The following is a 21,737-nucleotide window of genomic DNA, read 5'->3' as shown; positions in this document are numbered from 1 at the left end:
CAGGGCAAGAACTTACACTGCCTGATAAAAAACTCATTAAAGAAAATTTAGAGTTGTCATTATTATTATTTCTTTCAGGCAAAGAACAATAATATGACTTTATTGATGCTTATTACCACTGGTTAGGTGCATCCAATCAGCAAATCAAGTCCTCCACTGGTTCGTTTAAACATAGTAGCTTTGATTCAGCCTGTGTTTCCATCCTTGAGCCCTGAAACAATTTCATTTTCAGTATAAATTGCAAATGTCCAATACTTTAGGCAATGCAGAGCATATAGAAAAAGACAATCTGAAAAAGGACACAGTATCTGTGTAGTTTAATCTACATCTCCTGGTTCATTTGGTAAACTATATCATTTGCATCTTCAATACATAGTTTTCCACTGCCTTCAGAATCCAGATGGCAGTGAGGAAGACTGGAATTTTCTAAATGCAGAATTTTCAGCTGTCATGTTTTCTGGAAATATTTCTGTGTTGTGGAAATTCCCATTTCAGGAACTCATAAAACACTTCTACTTTCTTCCTGCATCTCCCTGGGAAGTAAAAAAATCCAGGTGAACTGACATGAATTTCTCTTTCCCTACCAAACTCATTGTTATGTTATACCAATTTTTTGATGCTGTTAGTGGAATAAAACACTAATTTCATGTAGGTTTACAAAATAACCAACAAAAGGCAGAAGTATCCTTATATCAAAATTATAATAATAATAATCACAACTTTTCTTTCTGCCTCTGACTTCATTTGCCATGAGTGCAAGAGTATTTGATGTAGCAGTGCAAAGGATAAAACCGTCTAATGAAGAAAAGACCTTGCATGCACTTCTTTCAGCTGCCTCACTGGCTTTGAAGCAGAGTTAGGGTTTCTGCATACAGGCATGATGTACTTGAGAAGTTCATACTGACAGTTCACGCTACTAGCCATGTTTGGTTCTCAGTGATGCCCCATTGAAACCCACTGAGGCTCACAAAGCACTGTTTACTTCAGATGTAAATAGTGATCTCACAGCAGCAGTGGAGGTTACAAAGCACTTGAAATAACTCTGCTGCTGAGAGGTGACAGGAGAAGAACGGATGATGAACATTATCTTGACAACTCTGCCAATACTTAAGCCAAAATCTTGTTGACAGTGCCTCTTTACAAGACACCTCTTGAGTTGTGAGGAACAAGTCCTGTTGTCATTTACACCTCTGTAGCTTTCCTGAGGCTAGCAACCTGAAACTGCATTTACTAAATATTTAATCTCAACCTCACAGCAGTGGCAGGGGTTATACTCTCCTTGGTTGCAAATGAGCCAGTCTGCTGAGGAGCGATAGGAGAAGGACTGTGGAGTAGCACCTTGCCACTGCCCTATATGAGGCTAAACAAGAGTCGACAGCTTTTCACCTCGAAGACTTCTTTTGTTTTCAGGGCCAAATTCTGTCCTCATGTATATCTCTTCAGCCAGTGAAGGCACATAGAGCAGAATTCAGTCCTTAATATGCATAGCAAGTGACTCAAAAAGGAGTTGTCAACTTTGTTTTACCGGATGGATTTAAAACTATTCAGCCAACAGAGTCATCAGCTGGCTCAGCTGAGAAAAAAAGGTGATGAGCTCTTGAGTGGTAATGAAGCAAAATAGTCATTCAGAGCAAATCGGGAAATGTCAGCAAGTTAGGCTGGTGCTGTTTGTGATGAACCATGGGCCTCAGGCAGCACATTTTCCAACAGGAGATAGAAGCAATAAGTATTAAATTGCTACAACAGAATTATAAGGTTGTTAAGGCACACAGTTATCATTAAAGTAGTCCTCTTGTCTTTTGTCTTTAGAAAAATCATAAGAAAAGGTGTCTAACGAAGATCCCTAATCAGTGTTAGGGGCTCAGTTTTACCCCTTGTGGTTCAAAACACTTCAACTGAAATCATGTGTAACCTTGCATCAGCAAAAATGTAGAGATAAAAGGAGGAGTTTACATTTTTAAGGTAAGTAGCACATATTTAACTTAACTATTCTCAACAGATTCCTTTATCTACTAATGTAATAGTAACTCCCCTGAGTTTTGTGAATAATTTCTTCAGAATGTAGCCAGCAGATTTAAAGTGGCTGAATTTAATTTTAGTGTTACCACAGGACCCACCATCTTTCTGTAGCAGTATATATCTGAACAAATGCTAGGGAGAACATCCACTTTTCAAATAAAATTATATAAGTAAGTACAGCCTGAAAGAGTAAGTATAGATACTCTTGTCAATAAAAGAATAAGATTAGACCAAAATTTTATATATGTATATCACACCTTGGCCTTATCTATTTTCTCAAATTTGTATACTTCAGTAATAGGTTTAATTTTCAAAGTTAATAACTTCACTTTTAACTATCAAGCAGTAGTTGATTAAACATCATATAAGGCATGGTATACCTAAGCTAGGCTTTTTGAGAAATTAAATTTAAATTTTTTAATTAAATTAATTTTTTCTTCAATTTTTTCCTGCATTAATTGCACTAAAGAAAAAAAAGAGAAAGTGTCAATACAAAAATAGAAAGACATATTTTGACAAAGAAATAACTGTCAAAGTATTCCAATTTTAAATTCTAATGTCAGAAACCCTTGTCCAAATGGTTCTATTTTTTTTGGGTTTGGCTTTTTTTTTTTTAATGTAGATTTTGAACAAAGTCAAAGATAAGATTATTTCTAAATGTAGAAAATAACTGAGAATGTAAAATTATTTTGTAACACCCATTCTGTGAACTGTCCTGATTAATAGTGAAGCACAAAGTCACATCAATAATTCTTTAAAGAACCATCTCTAAATACTGCAAAAGTGTAAAGCCTTTGGATGCAAGTTCCTTATGAGATGCCCACCATGTCTGTGTATTTTATACACACATACACATCAGCTTGAGATTTTAAGAGACATTTAGCTTTATTTATTCACTATATTGCTTCATGGCCATATGTATTTTCTGTTGATGGGGATTATCAAAATAGTATATCTCTCTTTCTATGACATATATAAATAGCTCATTCTGGCCTTTATCTATTTTCATGTTAATGAGACTGAAACCCTCCACAGCTTTTTCTCTTGACCTCTGCTAATGTTGTTAACATGTGTTTTGGCTTGCTGAGTACAGTGCAACTCACTAGTGTCTATTTGTCCTTCTACCTGAAAAGAGGTTTTAATTTTAAATGAGTAGTCCATCCCATCCAAAAGCAATTAATCACATTCCTGATGCATTTCATTCCTTCTCCACATTACCATGCTACCCAAAATATGCTTGCACTTTGTTGTACATAACTCACAACAAGATGTGCCCTCAGCTGCTGAAAATACTGTATGTTTACTTGTAACTAAAGTGCAGTTACTTATTCTTTGTCATTTCCATATGTTCTGTTTTGCTCCCCCAGAAGAGGCTGGAAAGTTTTTCTTTGCTGCACAACCCAGCACAATTGTCCTTTTCATAAAGTGCTACACTAATGTAAGAGTGATCAGTGTGACCCAGGGCTGGTCCCATTTATACTGCAGAGCAGATCCTCCAAATTAATTCTGAATTCTTACTAAAACTAGGAACAAAATCTGGCTTTTTAACTGTACATTAGGATGGTCCCATGCCTTACTTTCTCTTTGGCACAAGTAGCTTAATTTAAAAACATGCACTGTAACAGCAATCAGTCCCATTCCCTCAGAGGGGATTACAGACTAATCTTCTTGCAAATGTTCACTGAAATTCTACCCTTCTCTCTCTGGGGACAAAATTATGGCATGATTAATGCAAGAGGGAATTTTGCCATAGTGTTTAGTGGAGCAGGGCTTTCTGACTTCATTTTACCCTACTTGCAGTAATGCTGTAAAGTCTCATGAATAACATATGTAGATTGCACTGAGCTATGGGGATAACTGGCACAATCTGACTGTTTTGGTGCATGGCTTTTATACTGGAATCATCTACAAGCAGACATATTCTGTAAGGAAGAATAAGAGAAAAATTCAAAGCTCCATGAGTAGCAAAATTTACAGAGACCATTAGGATCTCCTGTTGGTTGTTGCTGTTGTGAGTGCACCAATGTTTAAGGTAATAGGAGAGACTTCCCACAGATGTAGCTTTGTGCCTTTCTTCATAGAACTTTTCACAAACTACTGTGCAGTTTTGGGATCTCAGTACTATATCAAATTTGGTTAACTCTGGCCAGTAGCTTAAAAAGTTGTTCTTTGGGTTCTTTTTTTTTGTGGGCATCCTACTTTGAAGTCCACACACTGAGAAAAAATTACCATGTATGACCCTTAGGAAATCAAGCTACAGAACTCTTGAAAAAAATTAATTTTAATTCTAATTTATCTAGTTAAAACTCTAGAACTTTAGAAAAACATTCGACAATAAAAGTAAACAATTTACTATAGTGATTAAAAAAGAAATAATACTTTGAAATGCATAGTAGGAAAACCAAGATGAATTTATTTCACTACAGGTTTGAAAATAGCCGATGTTGTAAACTCTGTCTGGTAGATTTAACACAGTATTTATCATTGTTGCAGACTTGCGCAAATAGACAAGGAAAAAGAGAGATCAAAGTCTGTTATAGGCCTAGGTCATAATCAATGTAAAATTCTCTTTGCCTCTGTAAATTTAATTCAGCCAATCAACTGCCCTGTCCCCAAGGGACTTAACAACTCCACTGAAATATAAAGTGTCTTCTAGTCAGAGAGGTCCAGATTCTTTTCTCAGTCACACAGCAACTCCATTTTGGGGGGGATAATGAATCACTGGGGAAGTAGATTTCTTCTGATGAAACAGAATAGAATGTGATCCTCAACTTACTTCGGAAAAAAAAATGAATCAGGAAAGTATTTGTTTTGCTGCTGGTTTTCTGTTTTTCCTTTTTTACCTTAACATTGTGTTTTCTGGATACAATCAATAACAAGGCTGCATTGCTTGGAGATACAATCAGAGGTATAATCCCTCTGAGGCTTCTGAGATATGCAGAGATTGGGCATATTAACTGCCCCACACCTTCATGGCCTCATCTTTTTCTGATGAAAAAGAAGCTGGAAAGGAGATAGCAGATAATAAACTCATCATCTCCTCCATGCCAAACTCCACACTTGTTTAAGAAGCAGACAGGAAATTGCCCTTGGTTAGAAGAAATACCATGACTGGATCTTCTAGAGCAGAGCTTGAGTACAGAAGCAAGTATTTCAATAAGCACAGCCAATTAGCAACCGCAGGCCAATTTGAGTCTAAATTTTACATCTCAATTGTGACCTGTGTGCCATGTCTGGGATCCAGCACACTAACAGGCAACATATTTCTTCCTCATTGGAACACTGCCAACAAGTCCTGAGGTACCGGAAGCTTTAGAGCTGACCCCAAATGTTAATTCCCATGACATTGTCTGATAGTAGCACTTCAGACAATCACTGAAGCTGGACAAAATGTTTTGAACTAAGAAAATTGGATTTATTTGATAATAAAGCTCCTTCCATATGAAAATATTCTGTGGAAAAATATCAAATACCAGTCTTTCCTTATTTCCTGCACCCTCATTTGCTCAGGAAAGCTAATTTATTTTTCAAGAAACTTCCAAATGACATTTTAAAAATGTTGTAAATGGCTCAGGAAACTTCACAAGACCAGAGACACCCCACAGGTACCTCCCGTATGCCACTTTTGCCAAGCTCGACAAGCTTGCTTTCACAGCTGTAGGGCTCCCTGTACCATATCATCCCCTGCAGCTTTAGAAAGGTTATGAGTGGAGACAATGACAAATGGGTCCTTTGTTTTATTTCACTGTCATTCTTGCAGTTCTCAGGTTTGACAAAAATGAAGAGTAAGTGAAAACAGTGATGAGACTTAATGCCAGTGCTCTTTAAAAGACAAGCCGCTTCCACAAAATCCACAACACATCCAGTTTAGTAACATAGGAAGTCATTTGTTTCTTATAAATTCTTCTTTATTCTTTGCATTTGTTAGTAACTGTATATATATATTACTACTTTCTTGCTCATCAGCTATAGATTTTTTTAAAAAATTGCCCAAAAGAAATGTCCCTGTGGTTCCTAAATGGATACAGAGTCTCAGAGGATGAGACAGAGCAAAGACAGCAAGAGTGAAATGAACAAAAAATCCACAAATTACATGGAAAAATGCCTTCCAATATGTCACGGGGTCTGATTCTTTTAAATAGGGAATGACCCCACTGCTTAAAGAACCTATGTCCAGAGATGCCTCAGGCTTTCATAATGCAGACACCAATATGGGAGGATATACTGCATTTCTAATAATCTGAAAAATAACCAAGTACTGGCTATTTAAGTATATAAGATGCATGATAAAATGCAATATCAGAGAAATTTGTTTTTCCATGATGTATGCTTAAGAGTAAAGGAGGGAGAAGAAAGGTAGATAAAGCATTTAAAGCAGGAGTCGTATTTCTAATCTGTAAATATCTTCCAGTCTGGGGAAATAATTCTTCTATAGGTATTAGGCCAAACTAACACATAAGTAAAGAAATACGATCTTTGCTCAAAGAATAAATCATAGGCCACCCAATATAATGTTACAAGATGGGAAGAGAGGTTTTTTGTTTGTTTAATTGCTGTTCTTTCTTAAATACAAGAACATTTTAAACTAAGGGAATATTTTAAAGCAGTATCCCTTTCCTCTGGGGTAAATACATACATTGCTTAGCAACCTTTTATGATTCAAGGACAAAATATCTTAACATATAAAATACTACCATGAAAAATGGTCAGCATGAGAAAACAGCCAGCAGCCAAGTGTCTGGATGACTTGAATGATTCATTAGATTAAGATCTATTAACAAGCTTTCTCTTTTGAAATCCAACTGTAAAATGAGTAATGAAGCAGAGCAATCATATAGGCAAATAGATAATGATAGTTGTCTCTGAAAAGAGGAGGAATCAGCAGTACTATGCTCAGGAGCTTTATGTACATTAGATCAGAAGAAATTGCTGTGTAGCTATTGTGTGATGGGAGTGCTAACTTCAGCTGAAACTGCTCTGGAAAGAATTACTGATGGAGGGGGAGTACAAGCGAGCTTGCTCTCCTTTGCTCTCACTTTCACCTGTTAGGACTAGAGCCATATCAGGGTTCAACTGCCTGGGGCCAGGCTCATATGTGATCAGCTTCACTGGCTGCTGAAAACAAAGCTTTTCTATTTTCACTAACAGACAGCATCCAGAGGAACAAAGAAGGTGGAAAAAGGCAAGGAAAATTAAACTGTGGATTTCTTGCCTGCTGGGTGGATACCAAGGAACCAGATAGGTATGGAGAGGGAAGAAACCTTGTTTCTTTTCCCAGCTGTGAGGTATTCAGGACTAAGCCTAGATTTAACACTTGCAGAGATGGACAATTTTTCAACAGGACAAACCAGGTACTTGCACATATGCAAACATAACTTTCTGTATATTTTTAAATATACTTCTATTTGTATTAATTTGGGTTATTTTGCTCTGTACAAAGGACATTCATGTTTTTGACTTCCTGGAAGACATTGACCAAAGCCCTGGAATCTGAATGTTAAAGATGTGAGTGAAGACTCAGATCTTAGCACCAACCAGTACCAGACCAAGGAGAGTTTAACCATAAAACAAACACCCCAAAAACACTCTCAGAGGCTACTATGAGAAGCTTGCTACAGAAGTAGATCTGGCATTTAAAGGATCTTTTTTTCTTCTTCAAGAAATTGCTGCCCACAGAGCTAAGCTGGCTGCCTAGCCTTATGTCCTGGGCTTCCATGAGTTTTCTGAAGGTACTTGCTCACTTACTCCCTACTCATCTTAAAAAGACAGGAGGAATCCTAAAGCAATACACAGGGTTGTCTCACAAAATATGGTTGAATTTTTAAATTGATTCTCTTCACAGGATAAAATAATGAAGGAAAGATACACCTGTAAATCATTCAGACGTTAGGATAGTACTTTGCTTGTTTCTTTTCATAAGGGAAAAATTATCCCTAGAACACATTAATTTCTAATGAGCTCTATGATCATGGGGCAGTTGGAAGTACCCCCTAGTGACATTTCTGTCTGACAGGACTGGACACTTCCTTGAGAAATTGCCAGATTCATTATATTCTGTATAGTTGCCTAAGGATGGCAATGATGTTTCCAGATTTGTGTTTGGGGCTAGAGGATGTTAATCATGGGATAGATATAAGCAGCACAGTACAAAGAATGAAAGCACAGTTAGGGTTTTAATTTACTTTCTGAGTATCCTCCACTGAAATCATCATTTCTCCACCCATGTGGCTAACCTCCGTAGGAAGTCTCTGCAGGGAGCAAAAGCAAGCCCAAGGATTAAAGCAATCATTCATCTTCTGTATTTTCCTTTGAATACTGTAGAAAAGGTAGAATCTGGTGTTGAATTATGAAGCCTGTTTAAGACTAGATATGGCAGAGGAGATACAAGAGGGTTTTGAGTTTGATGGGGTTATTTAATTAATTTTTAATATCTGTTACTAGAGATTTGCTGATGTTAATGAGAACTAAATCTTCTTGCCATAGAATGAGCTTCCAGAGAAGTATCAAGCTTAAGGAAAGAGATAGGGTAGTTCACTCCTCATTGCTGATGGTGAGCCTACATTATAGGTTCTGAAGTGCAGATCCTATTTTTATATATTCACATCATGCACACTTTTAGTTGTATAACATTACTTGAAGTGTGTACATTGGCACATTATTCTTAATATGTCAGGGTGCAGTTTCTTAGCTCCTGTGGTAAATACTTTAAAATCTTATAATAAGATACTCTTGCAGTCTTTCATGTCTTCTTTTACATCTTCATCCACGTTAAGCTTTCATTAAAAAGAAGTCTAAAGGACAAACACACCACAAAAAAAAAAGGCAAAAAAAATCTGACTTGTTTGGTGCATATGAACTTAATGTTTTCAAAAAATACTATGCATTAGACACAATTAGCATTGCGTATTGAAAAATTCTCTAAATTACGTTGTACTAGAAATTCAAACAGCTTAGCCAATGTGTAGAGAAATTAGCAAGATTATTTCTCTTGATTTTGATGTATTTTCTAGTAGGTGTCAGTTTAAAAGCAGACCTACCCTTTTTTCCCCTGGTATTTTTCTTAAATTCGTTCTTGGCCTTCAACAGCAAGTGCCCAGACTTGTCAAATCAAAAGTGGCACTGTTCCTGAACTAACAGGAGTATATTAACAAAACAAAGACAATTTATAACTTTTGGATTAACATTTGATGCAAACTTAGATCAAAGATAATTTTGGTATACTTTGAAATATATTGAATACACCTTAAAAAATATAGTATACTTTGAAATAGAGAGATTAATCATACTTATATTTTTTACTTGTACTAGTATAAAACACTGACTAACACAAAAAAGTCTTCTCAGCTTTTCTTTTGTAAGAGTGATGTGACCGAGTCTAATCAAGTGACTTAGTCCAACAGAAGAACCTAGAGCAGGTGTGAAAGGGAGATCACTGGACAGCAAGTTCTTTAGGGCTCAAATGTGCAAAGATTGGGTTGTCAGGTGGCCTCTTAAAGACTCCGTGCTAGTATTTCTCTTTACAATAGAAATTACAGAGTTGGGAGGCCCTATTGTGTAATATAAAGACACTCACTAAATATCTAACAATAGGTGAAGAAGGAGATAGAACAGAGACATCACCCAATGGCTTCTTTGCAGAGACAGAACCAGGTCAAGATGGTGACATGCTAGACCCTGATTTGCTCTGTAAAAACTCTTCATCAGTCAAATGGTTTTGAAAATTATCCACCTAATTTTTTGCATATATTTTCACATTAATAAGACACGCGTACACAAGACACTGTGGAGGTATAACTGCATGAAGCTGGAGGAGTGTCACCTTAGTAAAAAAAATAAGCACTAAACTGCACATTTTCATAAGGGAGGTTCTAAGTGGCAGAGCTGGCAGAGCTGAGTGTGTCAGTGAGAGTGCCAGAGTACCTAATTCATAGGGGAACTGTAGGAATCGCTTAAGAAATGTTCCTTTGAATATGTGTATATACATATATAATAGCCGTATACTGGGGAAATGTTCCCGTATTTACTTTTTTAATTTCATTTTTCTGTTCTGCAAAAAATATGATATACAGAGTAAGAAGATAGAACTAATAGACCCATTGGCTTCCTCAAAAAGACTTACATGTCACAATTGCTTCTCAGAAGAGTGAACTCTCAATTCTCGTCTTAATTGTCATTTTCCTCTAGTGAAAACAGTGACCTTCCTGTCCACCTCCACAAGAGAAATCTTATATAATAAAAAATAATGCAATAAAATCTGCTCTGAAAAGCAGGACTGCTAGAAAATACCTGACTCTGTGTTTAGTCATGTAGGACACAGCCACTATGCCTCTATTATCATAAATGCTTTTATATGTTTGTAAACATATGAAGCACGTGAATTGCAACATTCAAATATTGATTCCCATTTCACAAAGAAAATGGTACCAGTTGGTTTTGCACTATTTCACATGTGCATGACTTCTTAAGGCCTTTTGCTTTTACATCAAGTCATTTACAAATACAGCTGATGAAAGTTGCCTGATGTTCTTTCTAAGAGCTACATGCTCTTAACAAGAAAATAGGTGCATGGTATAGATAATTGCATCTGAAATCTTCAGCAAATTTATTTTATTTCCCCATTTTTCCTTCTTTTTTCTTTTTTTCCTTTTTCTTTTTTTTTTTTTCTTTTTTAAGAAAACTGGCTCAGGAAACAGCAGCCTGAGCTAAACAAAAACAAATCAAAAAAATTTTAAAAATCTGTATTTCCTCTGTCTTGTTTATTTAGCAATTGTCCTTCAGACTGCTAATACCTCATGTTTTTAACAAAATTCTTCTCTGAGGTCTTGAACTGTCTTCCATTGAATTCTAGTGGAAAGACTTCTGCTTGTTTAGTGATGAGTTAATTAGTTTTTGTAAGAGGTGCATTAATGCAACCACAATTCCCCTGCATAACTCATATTACTAGTTATAACCACAAAGCATCAAAAAAGAATTTCTACTACAAAATACTGGCTTGGATTTGTCAAGGATCACACCTTGAAGGATAAGAGCTCCTTTATTATTTATTTACCAAATTTGAATACAATATTTTGAAGAAATCATAATGTACTACAGAGTAGCACCAAAAAAAACAACCAAAAACCAAAAAACAAACAAACACACACACACACAAAAAACCCCAACAAACAAAAAAAACCACAACCCCCCAAAAAAAACCAAAAACCAAACGAACCAACCAACCAATCAATCAAAACCAAACCCCACAATATCTTTCTAAAGCCAGCATGAATCAAAAGGTAAAAAGCCCAAAATGGTCAAGTTTGGCAAATAAGTTATAAGATAACTTTGAAGATAAGTGTAATTGACAGGCAGTATGAAGAAAACTTAAATTACCAAGTATTGTAGCAAGTCAACAAAGAGCACACCTTCTCGGACTATCAGTCTATAGGGTATTGCAAACTCTGCTAAAACATAATTAAAACCTCACAAAGCTAAGGAAAAGCAGGAAAGAGCCAATTATTTCTCATGCATTATGAATACCTAAGTAGTAAATTATTTTTACCTTGTTTCTGATGGTTTTTGTACCTTGATGGGATTAAGATTCAATGCCTGGAAATCATAATATTTTAGCAAAAATAATATTACAACAAAAATGCTCCTCCCTGGATTTCATAACGAGACATTGAGGACATAATGAAATTTGTAAACATGCTGTATTGATGCAGGAGAGGAATTTTCTGTTTTTAAAGCATAGATATTTGCTGACATAAAACCACAAAAGAAATATGTGAATACTTGTGAACATCCTTAAGAAACAATATCTGATAGGCAGTTTTAAGAGTTAGGGAACAGAGACACATTCACAAGTGTTCACAGATCAGCTTTATTCCATCTTCAATGTAACTACCTTCATTTTTGTAATTTCAATCTAGATGAGGCATGCCTTGTGTACTTAACTGGGGTCAAACCATGGTATTACACACGGACCATTTCCAACAGGAATCTTTACACTGGCATTCCCTTCATAAATCTGGCCCTGACTAAACACTACTCCCTTCATTCAAACACTCTAAACCAACCAGTTTTCACCTCCCTCCTCAGACTGCTCAACTATCAAAAAGGGTTTAAAAATAAATATTCACATGGCTTTCATGATAAAGGATCAAATCAGATGATTAGCTGGTCTAAAGAATGCACTCAACTGTGATAAGTGGTAACTCTACCATGAAAAGCAACTAATAAACATTAAATTAGTTCCATCTAAAAACTCAGGGCTCAAAGTTATGTACTGTACTTGCTGGACCTTTAACAAAGTGGAAAAGGCTGCAGGTTAACTTTTACTGTGTACATAAAATGAAAATTGTTTTTGGCCTATGCGCTGCTTTTCTGACAGCCATATGGCAAATCAAGTTATGCTGATGCACTCACTAACGTTTAACTTCTGATAAAAAAACTCTCTCCCCTATAGACAAGAAAACAAGGACAGTTAGCAAGAAAACGTGAACGACTTACCTCTGATTACTAGGACATTAATTACTGGGTATCCTAAACTCGGTTTTTTAATAGTAGCTTTAATCATTTGATCAAATGGCTTTGAAAAACTGAGATTAGCTCAGTTGGCTAGAGCATGGTGCTAATAATGTCAAGGTCATAGGTTCAATTTCTGTAGAGGCCATTCACTTAAGAGTTGGACTGGGTCCCTTCCAACTCAGAACACTCTGTGATTGTGAAAGTGTGTCTTGAAGTCTGTCAAATTACACAACCACAGCATGAAGTCGAAAGTTTTACAGCTACATGAAAATTTAGAAATGAGGACAGGCATCAGTAGAGACTGAAAGACAAATGAAAAAAGGATCAAAATTTTAAACTCTTGCTGTGCCATCTTAGCTGAATACATATCTTAGCTGTGTATTCAGCTCAATTTAAATTGCCTAGAAGTGCTTTCCATGTACAAATGGATCTTTTTTCAAATTTTAATAATATATGATTATATTAATTAGTAATGCTCCATGTTGCAAAACTGAGATGTAAGCACACAAAGAACCACTACTAAGGCGTAAAAGTTCTTTCCTACTACTTGAAAGAGAAATTTTCTGTCACTGGGAATTATACATTTGTTCAAAGGACCAAATTAGACTTGATTTTCCTTCAAATCTTACTGCTTTTGGTAGTAAGTCTCTTCACGCACTGTGAGTTCCTTGGTATTTACAAGCCCTAGACTTTGAGAAGGTGAGGTACCATTGACCACATTTAGACTGGATGATCATTGCAAGTCCCTTACAATTGAAAAACTGAAACTATTCTGTTCTATTCTGTTCTATTGAGCTCTTCTAGTATTCACTTGGAAAGCTTTGCCTGAACCTGCTCATGGTGGAGAGGCAGCTGTACAGTCCGTTAGAATACATTCATTTTAGCAACAGCTTAAGCTGTATGATAGCCAATTGACAGCCCAGGGAAGAGAACTACCATAGGGAGTAGGTTGTATGTGTGACATTCATCAGTCCCAGGAGGGCTTATTCCCCACTGATACCCTGCAAACAGAACAGAATCTGAGTGCAAGCTCTGCAGAGGTCACTGAATGATGGCAAATGTCACTTCACAGAATTGAGAGATATTTTTCTGCTCCATTAAACAGTACAATTCTCTGTACTCATTTTCATTAGCAAATCCTGACAAATTTGTGCAATAGACAGAAATGTTTATAAAGTGAAAGGCCTGAGGAGGGAAGGTGAAACAGCTGTTTCAGTGGCTGTTCTGGGAACAAAGCTTTGAGATAACAGCACATCAACAGAATCACAGAAAATGTCTTTTTTGAGCTTCCTGTTTCTCAGAAGAAGACAGTAAATATGCTCAACACCATTTTAATCAAGGAGAAACAGGTTTTATTTTTCCTTCAGCAATTAATCACATTCTATCTGAAGAGAAATTTACAAAAAAAAAAAAAAGCTAAAAAGCTCCTCGCTGCCCTGGAGCACTCATGCTAAAGGGAGCAAACACAGTTTTCAGAATCATAAGCTTCTTTGTTCAGGCTTATTTTGCCTTAGTGTAATCTGGAGAAACATGTTTTTTCCCCTAGATATAAAATACTTCCTTTACACTTCCTGATTTCATTATAATGTCATCCTTATCACCATCTGAGCAAAACAGAAGGATTAGAAAATAACAAAGACAACTTCTTTGGAAAAAAATCTACAGACAATAAAGATAGGACTAAACTCTGTAAGTGATTCTAAATTCCTCTGCTATCTGAAGTGGCAAATCAAGGTTTTTTTGCAGGTGAAACCTTTTTATATTGAAAGTGACATATTGTGTTTCTAGCCCATTCAGATCCCAGGGTTAGCCTTCAGGAAAATTCTATATTTAACTATTACATCTCTTAATATTTTATTTTCTCCTTATCTTTATTGAGATCTCTGTTGAGAGTCCCCACTGGAACTATAATTTTCTCTCCTCAAAATATTTTCATATCCAGCTGCAGAAATCTGAGTTCCTCTGCACTTCTCAGTAAGGAACCTGCTGTGTGTGTTTATCCTATGGGATTGCTCCAGTGTTTGTTTGAAGAATGGTAACATGGAAGTCAGAGTGGTGAATCTAGGACTTTGAAGAAGGAGATATTATCAAAAACTGAGATGGGAAATCTAACATGATGAAAACCCCTCTGCTGCAGCAGCACTGAGCAGTAGTTGCCAGAAAAAAAATAAAAAGGCTTTCTACTTTTTAAAAGTCCAAGCTGAGAAGTTACTCAATAATTAAGACTAGTGAAAAGTCTATGCTAAGCAAAATTTAGCATAGAGGATTAAGTTCAATGCTTGTTTATGTTCCTGGGGTAAAATAAACAGTGATTAATATGAGATGTGATTTACGTACCAGGCTATAAATACATTGGACATTAAACAGTAAAGCCATGTAGTTCACACTGTTCAGAGCATTCATGGGTTACTCAAAGCAAGTATATTTAATGCATGACAGACATGATTTATCACTCCACTACTTTTGCATTTCTGTCCCTATATTATAGCAAAGTTGCTCAAAGTAGAAAACTAGAGTAATGTGGCGGCGAGTCAGTACTTAGGGGAATTAGATAGTGAGACAGAACAGAAAAAAATTTAAATAGTGTAAGAGATGAATAGCTAAGAGAAATACTCTGAATAAAATGTATAATGAAGTGAATTAGTGGAGATAAGGCTATGCAGCTGCACACACCTAGTTAATACATCCTATGGAATATTCCCCTCCCATTCGAATCAGTTAGCCATGTTGGAAAGACAGCTTTGAATTAAAATAAAGACTATGAGGTTTAAAATACACTTGGGAACAATCCTAAAGCTTTACCCTGAAGAATAAGATTGCGGCTTTGCTCTCCTGTTCCAGCATGATGTTGGTATAACTGCAGAGGGGGGAATAGCTGGTGCTGGAACACTGATGTAATCCAATGAACTTCAGCCATAAACTTGCTAAATGCTTTTTAATTGTTCCTAATGAATGCAGCAATGGTTTAACATTTAATTTACATTTATGGAAATATTAAAAAGGATGATTCATACGAGATTCAGGTCATAGGGAAGGATTACAATATCATTTTTTAATGCGAAATCTATGTAAGTGTTTTAGCCTTAAGGCACAGCTCATGATATTCACAACTGCAAAAGCTTCAACCTCCACACAAAATATGAGTTTCTGCATTTGTAAATGTATCAGGAAAGCCTCTGAAAACAAGATTTCATGTTCATATATACCACTGGCCAAGCTTGTCATGCTTTATGCCCTTATAAGGAAGTGGTCACAAAGACTTTCGTTCCTTCTCCCCTTCCCTATAGTTATAAAACTCATCCATGTGGTGTCACACCCTTAAGGGGAAGGGAGTCACACTGTTTTCAAACTGGAATTTATGCTGGTTTTATATTCAAAAGTAGACTTTGACTGGAAATGCCAAAAGATAATAACTTCTCTGATTATGGATGTAAAACATTTACTACATTTTCCATAAAGCACTCATTAAACACTCCCAGACCAGGGGAATTCATTTATTGACATCAGATTGTCTAAAAATTACCAAATTGGAGGAGTTTAAGTTATTAAAGGTTAAATCTTACACAAGTATATGAATACAAATTTAAGTATGTAGCTTTAGAGTTGAGGGCTGTTTTTTGGGGGGGCTTTTTAATATTAATGAAAAGAGCTTATGCACAGAATCTGTTTCTTTGAAACAAATACAAAAATCATTTTATTACACAAAGACAAAATGCCTGTCACATACTTTGAAAGGCATCCACTTGGAGACTCATCTTGACTCTCTTTATGTTAAAAAATTTACATTTTCTGTTTAGTGCCTATCACTCCCTTTTTTCTTTTGAAGGATGCTTGACAAGATGACAGCATTATTTTCAGAATACTGTTCCAGAATAATAAAAAATATGATGCTTGTATTTCTTACAGATAAATTCTGTTCTCCAGACAATTTACCTCATTCCCAGAACTTCCCAGGTGTCATGGCATGCTGTATCTAATGTCACATCTAGCTGTATCTAATCTGTAATCTTATAAAATAGCACAGAGCCCATTTATTTTCCACACTTAAAATAGTCAGCTTCCAGTAAAAAACTACTGAGCTAGGCATTCCTCTGTTCTGCCCCAAACATGGGCATTTCTTGCAGTGTTAAGAAAGTCTGTGATGAATATTAAGGATATAGTCTGTTCTTATCTAGTGAAAGGTGTCCCTGCCCCTGGGAGGTGGGTGGGAACCAGATGATCTTTAAGGTCCCTTCCAGCCTAATCCATTCTATCATTCTATGATTTAGGAACATCCTTTCTACAATGCTCACTCCTACAGTTAATACTTAAGTAATTCGACAACCATAAGGACTTATTAAACCCTTTTAGTATTGCGGTTTAGCACTTATCAGCAAAATATTAATTTACATTTGAAACACCAGGTTGGATATGCATACTCTGTTCCTGTCTTTCCTGGAATTTTCTCTGCTTCTTTTCTAAATAGTGTGAATAGCACAATGACTTGTGATGGCTGCTTCGCCTTCTGCACTGGGGCAGCCCAGCAGCAGCTGACCTCAGCTGGGGGCAAGTATGCTTACTTAGTAATCTTAGGATCAACTAAAAACAGTGGATAGAGGAACCAGTTATAACCATGTGCCTCTGTGTAAACAGCAGACTTGGTGTTCAGAAGTAGCCTTCTGTATTGGAAAAACCATGAGTGGTCATGCACAGATTATGCAAAAAAAACTGCTGGAAAGAGTGCAAAAATAAGTGAATTCTGATGAGGATAATGTTATTCATAACAACCACATATAATGTAATTAATCTCAAAGGGAAAGGAGGGAAAGGGATCTCATAGGTCAGCCTCGCAGTAGCTGGCCTCAGTAAGTTTTGTGCAATTCTCCTTGCCCAGGAATGGTTTCTTTGGAAATCTCAGCCTTTACCTGGAGTTTATAACCTACTCTACTCTCTATTTTTTTTTTCTCTTTCAATACACTTTCTGAAGTCTAAATATCTTTTTTTGCTTTTGTGTGTCTGTGTCTGTTAAACCAATACATTTATATGATCCTTTGACCAGATTTTCTTTGCTGTCAGTTGGCAAAATGAAAGTCCCCAGTAAGAGATAATGCAGTAATGTCTTCCTCATCACAACAGGCTACAAGGAAAATACAGGCAAGCAGTTCCCCTGCTGCCTTACCAGGCTTACCAGAATCACTGAACAGTCAACTAAATAATAGGTAAAAAAATATGCTGTAACAGTCTGTATCTGTGTGTGTGTCTGTATAGAATATATTATATTCTGTATAATAGAATCAATACTACCCGAAGAAAAAGCCTTCCTTGTTGGAAAAACAATTACTGTTCACACACAGATCAGAAAACACAGAAAGAAGCACAGAAGAAAGTTACTTCCAGTTAAGATGATTATATTGATATATATTATGTCTAATTTGCTTAGTCTAAAAATAAGAGGGCAAGAAAGAAGAGAGAGAGTTCTTTTTCCTGTTTAATTGTCTAATGAAGTCCCTGAAAGTACATTAGAAATAGAGATTGGATGGTCTAATTTATTTAAATTTAAGGCTCTGTGTTTTATGAAGAGAATATTTAGTGTTTACTGCTTCTGCCTCCTTCAGGACAACAACTGTGATGAAAAGATTTTGCCTTTTCTGAATCTAAGGTCCATTGATATTCCTCAGTTCCAAGGACTTGTTGGGGTGGTGATCAGACATTTGCAATTTAGAATGAGAAACTTCAACTGATGTGCACAAGCAAAATGTATTGAAGCTCCTATTGCATAAAAGAAAAAGAAAAAGAAAAAGAAAAAGAAAAAGAAAAAGAAAAAGAAAAAGAAAAAGAAAAAGAAAAAGAAAAAGAAAAAGAAAAAGAAAAAGAAAAAGAAAAAGAAAAAGAAAAAGAAAAAAGAAAAAGAAAAAGCTATATGTTAAAATTATCTCAATTAAATTAATAAATACATAATAGATCAATACCATCCTAAAATAGATCATAGGCTTCAGTGTTATTATGATAAGAATTCTGATTAATTTAATCACCTGACCTATGACAGTAATAATCTTCAGGTTTAGAAATTAATTTGCAACAAAACCTACTAGAAACTTTTTTTTCCCAGTTTTTCTCATAGGTTTTTGGGAAGTGTCAGAATGTATCTATTAACTGGCTCAGTCACATAGGGAGTCAGAAATGCAATTTGGAAGGAATAACTCAGACAAGGTGCTGACCCACACCAGAGGAAGGGAATCAGGAAGCATAGAGGATACTTTCATTCATCAGCAAAGGTGATTGGAATGTTTTTCTTCCAAGGAAGATTTTGAAAAAGACTGAAGTTATTTTTAAGGGACAATCTGCAGATTCACTGGTACTACCATTAGGTCCTTCAGCTTTATACAAACTGCTCACTTGGAGTATTCTTGCTATTAGAAACAACTTTACAGACACACTTTACAGAGGAGGATAATATCCCTAAAGAAGAGTACTCAGGCTAAGACAAAGACAGGTGAAAAACTTCCCAAGAGTCATCTAAAGTATTAACATCAGACTATGGAATATGACCTAGGTCTCCTGAGTCTCAGCAAAGTGCTTCACCAACCAGGTTATAGAACATCCCATCAGATGGGATTTCTCTACTGAAAGGACAGATTCTGAGACAAGAAAACAAAGAAACTGGACACATGATTTTCCTAGAAGGAGTGAACTTTGGAACCTAAATAACAAAATTATTTGGTTTTATTCATAATTTTGCAGAACATTTCCACTGCAATGCATCATACAAGCTGGAAAACGTGTTGGTAGAATCTCACTTCTGGCAACATATCTTTATAGAAATTAAATTCATAACACATATGTTGGCATAGCTATTCTACTGGCAGAATCTGATATCCAATTTCTAGAACTGATTGGTAGCTTACTAATTGATTGAATTCCACTTCCCGAGTCTTGCTTTTCTTTTTTTTTCTTCTCCCATCTTACCTGAACTGTAATCAAATATAGCATTTTTTAGAATTTCCCTGTGAGGAGTTTCACAGCTGAAATATTTGATTTTGTCATCTGAACAAAATGAACTATAGTTTGCCTGACATTAAGAACAGGTGAATTAACTTGTGATGTTCCATACAGTAATGGATTCTTCCCCAGGAGAAAGATTAACTGAAGTGGAGAATGGGACAACTTTCATTGCAGATAACAATCTCTTGAGTGCAATAAAAACCAAGAGTGGGTTAATATACTCTGATTTATAAGCAGCTGTTACTAAATTAAAAGAAATTAAAAGAAAATAAATTAACGCCATGGATGAATGGGTAACAGAAATAGAGGACTGGTTTGACCAGTACGAAAGACATTATGAGCTGACTACTGAACTGCTGAAATTCACTGAAAGGAGAGAATAAGCATTTGAATGAGCATTTTCACTGTGTCAAAATTGTGAGAAAAATTAAATACCACAGCAGTAAGTGGCTGAAAAGAGTGAGAGAAGACACAAGGAACTCTTCAAATATTATTCCAGAGAAGCTTACTTTAGGACCTGCCTTAGCTGTGGATCCTGTGGGTGTGCAGCAGAGGGAGCCAGCAGAGGAGTAATATTCAACTTTGTTCATGCCTTTTTGCCTCAGTCCAAAAAGAGGCTGCTTAGAGACATGTGTAACTTAGGGAAGTGAAAACAGCTTGTGATAATTAACTTTCAGCTTTCTATATCTCAACAGCTGCTTGCCAAAAGTATCTGGGCAGGAAAGAAGAGAGGGGTGAAGGCTCTTGGGGACCTTGAAAGTTCCAGGGGCCAAGTGATTTCCAGGCCAAGCAGAATGGGCCAAACAACCCCACCAGCTGTTGCTTGATGTGGGGCACTAAGTGCTCTACGGTCACAGGCATCCTTCAGTGGGGCAGTGTGTACTCACATGTGCAGACCAGCCTGCAGCTGGTCAAACCACTCCATTGAACAGTGAAGAACACAAGAGAAGCCCTCCTTTAAACAGAAATCTCTCTCTAAGCAAGCCATACCTGAGAGCAGGATACTGCTTCCTGTCAGTGATTGAAAGGCATTGATGACTCTCTTGTCTGTAATGTCAAACACTGTGACCTTTGTGAAGAGGTTCTATGCCTTTGGAGGAGGAAGCATTTATTTTACAGGTGCAGTTTTCCAATGAAATTGTGCATTTAGTACAGCTGATGCAAGAAAATTATATAATCAACTAAGAATAAGTGACCCCCATGTAATATTTATTTGCATATGAAAAATTAAAAAAAAAAGGCATCCAAAAATATTTTCAGATAAATGAAGCAGAGAAATTATCAACAAAGATAATCAATAAGAAGTTTTTGTTCCAAGAGGGACATCCACCACGAGCTGTCTCTAGAGTCTTTTGCTTTATGTGTTCATGTAGAGCAGCAGAAATTGAAGTGACAATTCATAGCAGTATGCCAAATCCAAACTATTATCCATTATTTACATTCTGTATGTAAAGTGGATGAGTCACTATTTAAGATATTACATTGCTAAATTTTCAATATGTCAACTATGTGTTTGCATGGAACTGTTTAATCTGATAGCAGATGGGCAAATTCATCACATTTTTCTTCAGCATTGGTCTTTTTTTGCAATTATAGAAGAAGCTGAGAGGTCACAGAGGTTAATTTCACCCACTGAAATTCAACCTTCACATGTTTCCCATTTACCTGTGCTCCCTCCTTCCCCAACACAGAATGTCATTAACAGCCACCCTTGAGATCTAATTTTTCATATCCATTTTTTTTCTGTCTGGGTCAGTGAACATCATTCCTTCCATTCACAGATGCTTTGTATGGGACTAGTCACTTCAGGCTTTTTGTCACTAACTTCATCCACCTCCTAAGCTTCGAAATTTCTCACACAGTCTAATTGGGCTGACAGTGTGCTCTCAGGCACTTTTCCAACCAGAGCGCACTTGCAGTCTCATCTGTTCTGCAGGACTCTTTGAAGAGTTGAATAACAGCTATTGGAATAAAAATCCTGAAGTCTAATGAGATTTCTTTTTATTTTTTTCAGGGAAGACATTTCTCAAGACTAAAATTCGTTCAAAACATGACAGGTTTTTAGCTTAAAGCTGCTGGGTTTTGCCTCATGCTAGTTTCCTCTGGCAAGTGATTGCAACACTGATAAAAACACTGTGTCTGCATCTGCACTGTGTTGTCCATAGATGGATCTGATCAACAAAGCCAAAGACCTTGCTTTTTTCAGCAGAGTAGCAACCCCACAAGCT

Source organism: Neopelma chrysocephalum, unplaced genomic scaffold (genome assembly GCF_003984885.1).
Source record: "Neopelma chrysocephalum unplaced genomic scaffold, ASM398488v2 Primary Assembly neopelma1_61, whole genome shotgun sequence".
NCBI lineage: Eukaryota > Metazoa > Chordata > Aves > Passeriformes > Pipridae > Neopelma > Neopelma chrysocephalum.
The sequence above is the reverse complement of the archived record's forward strand: the minus strand, read 5'-3'. Positions refer to the sequence as shown.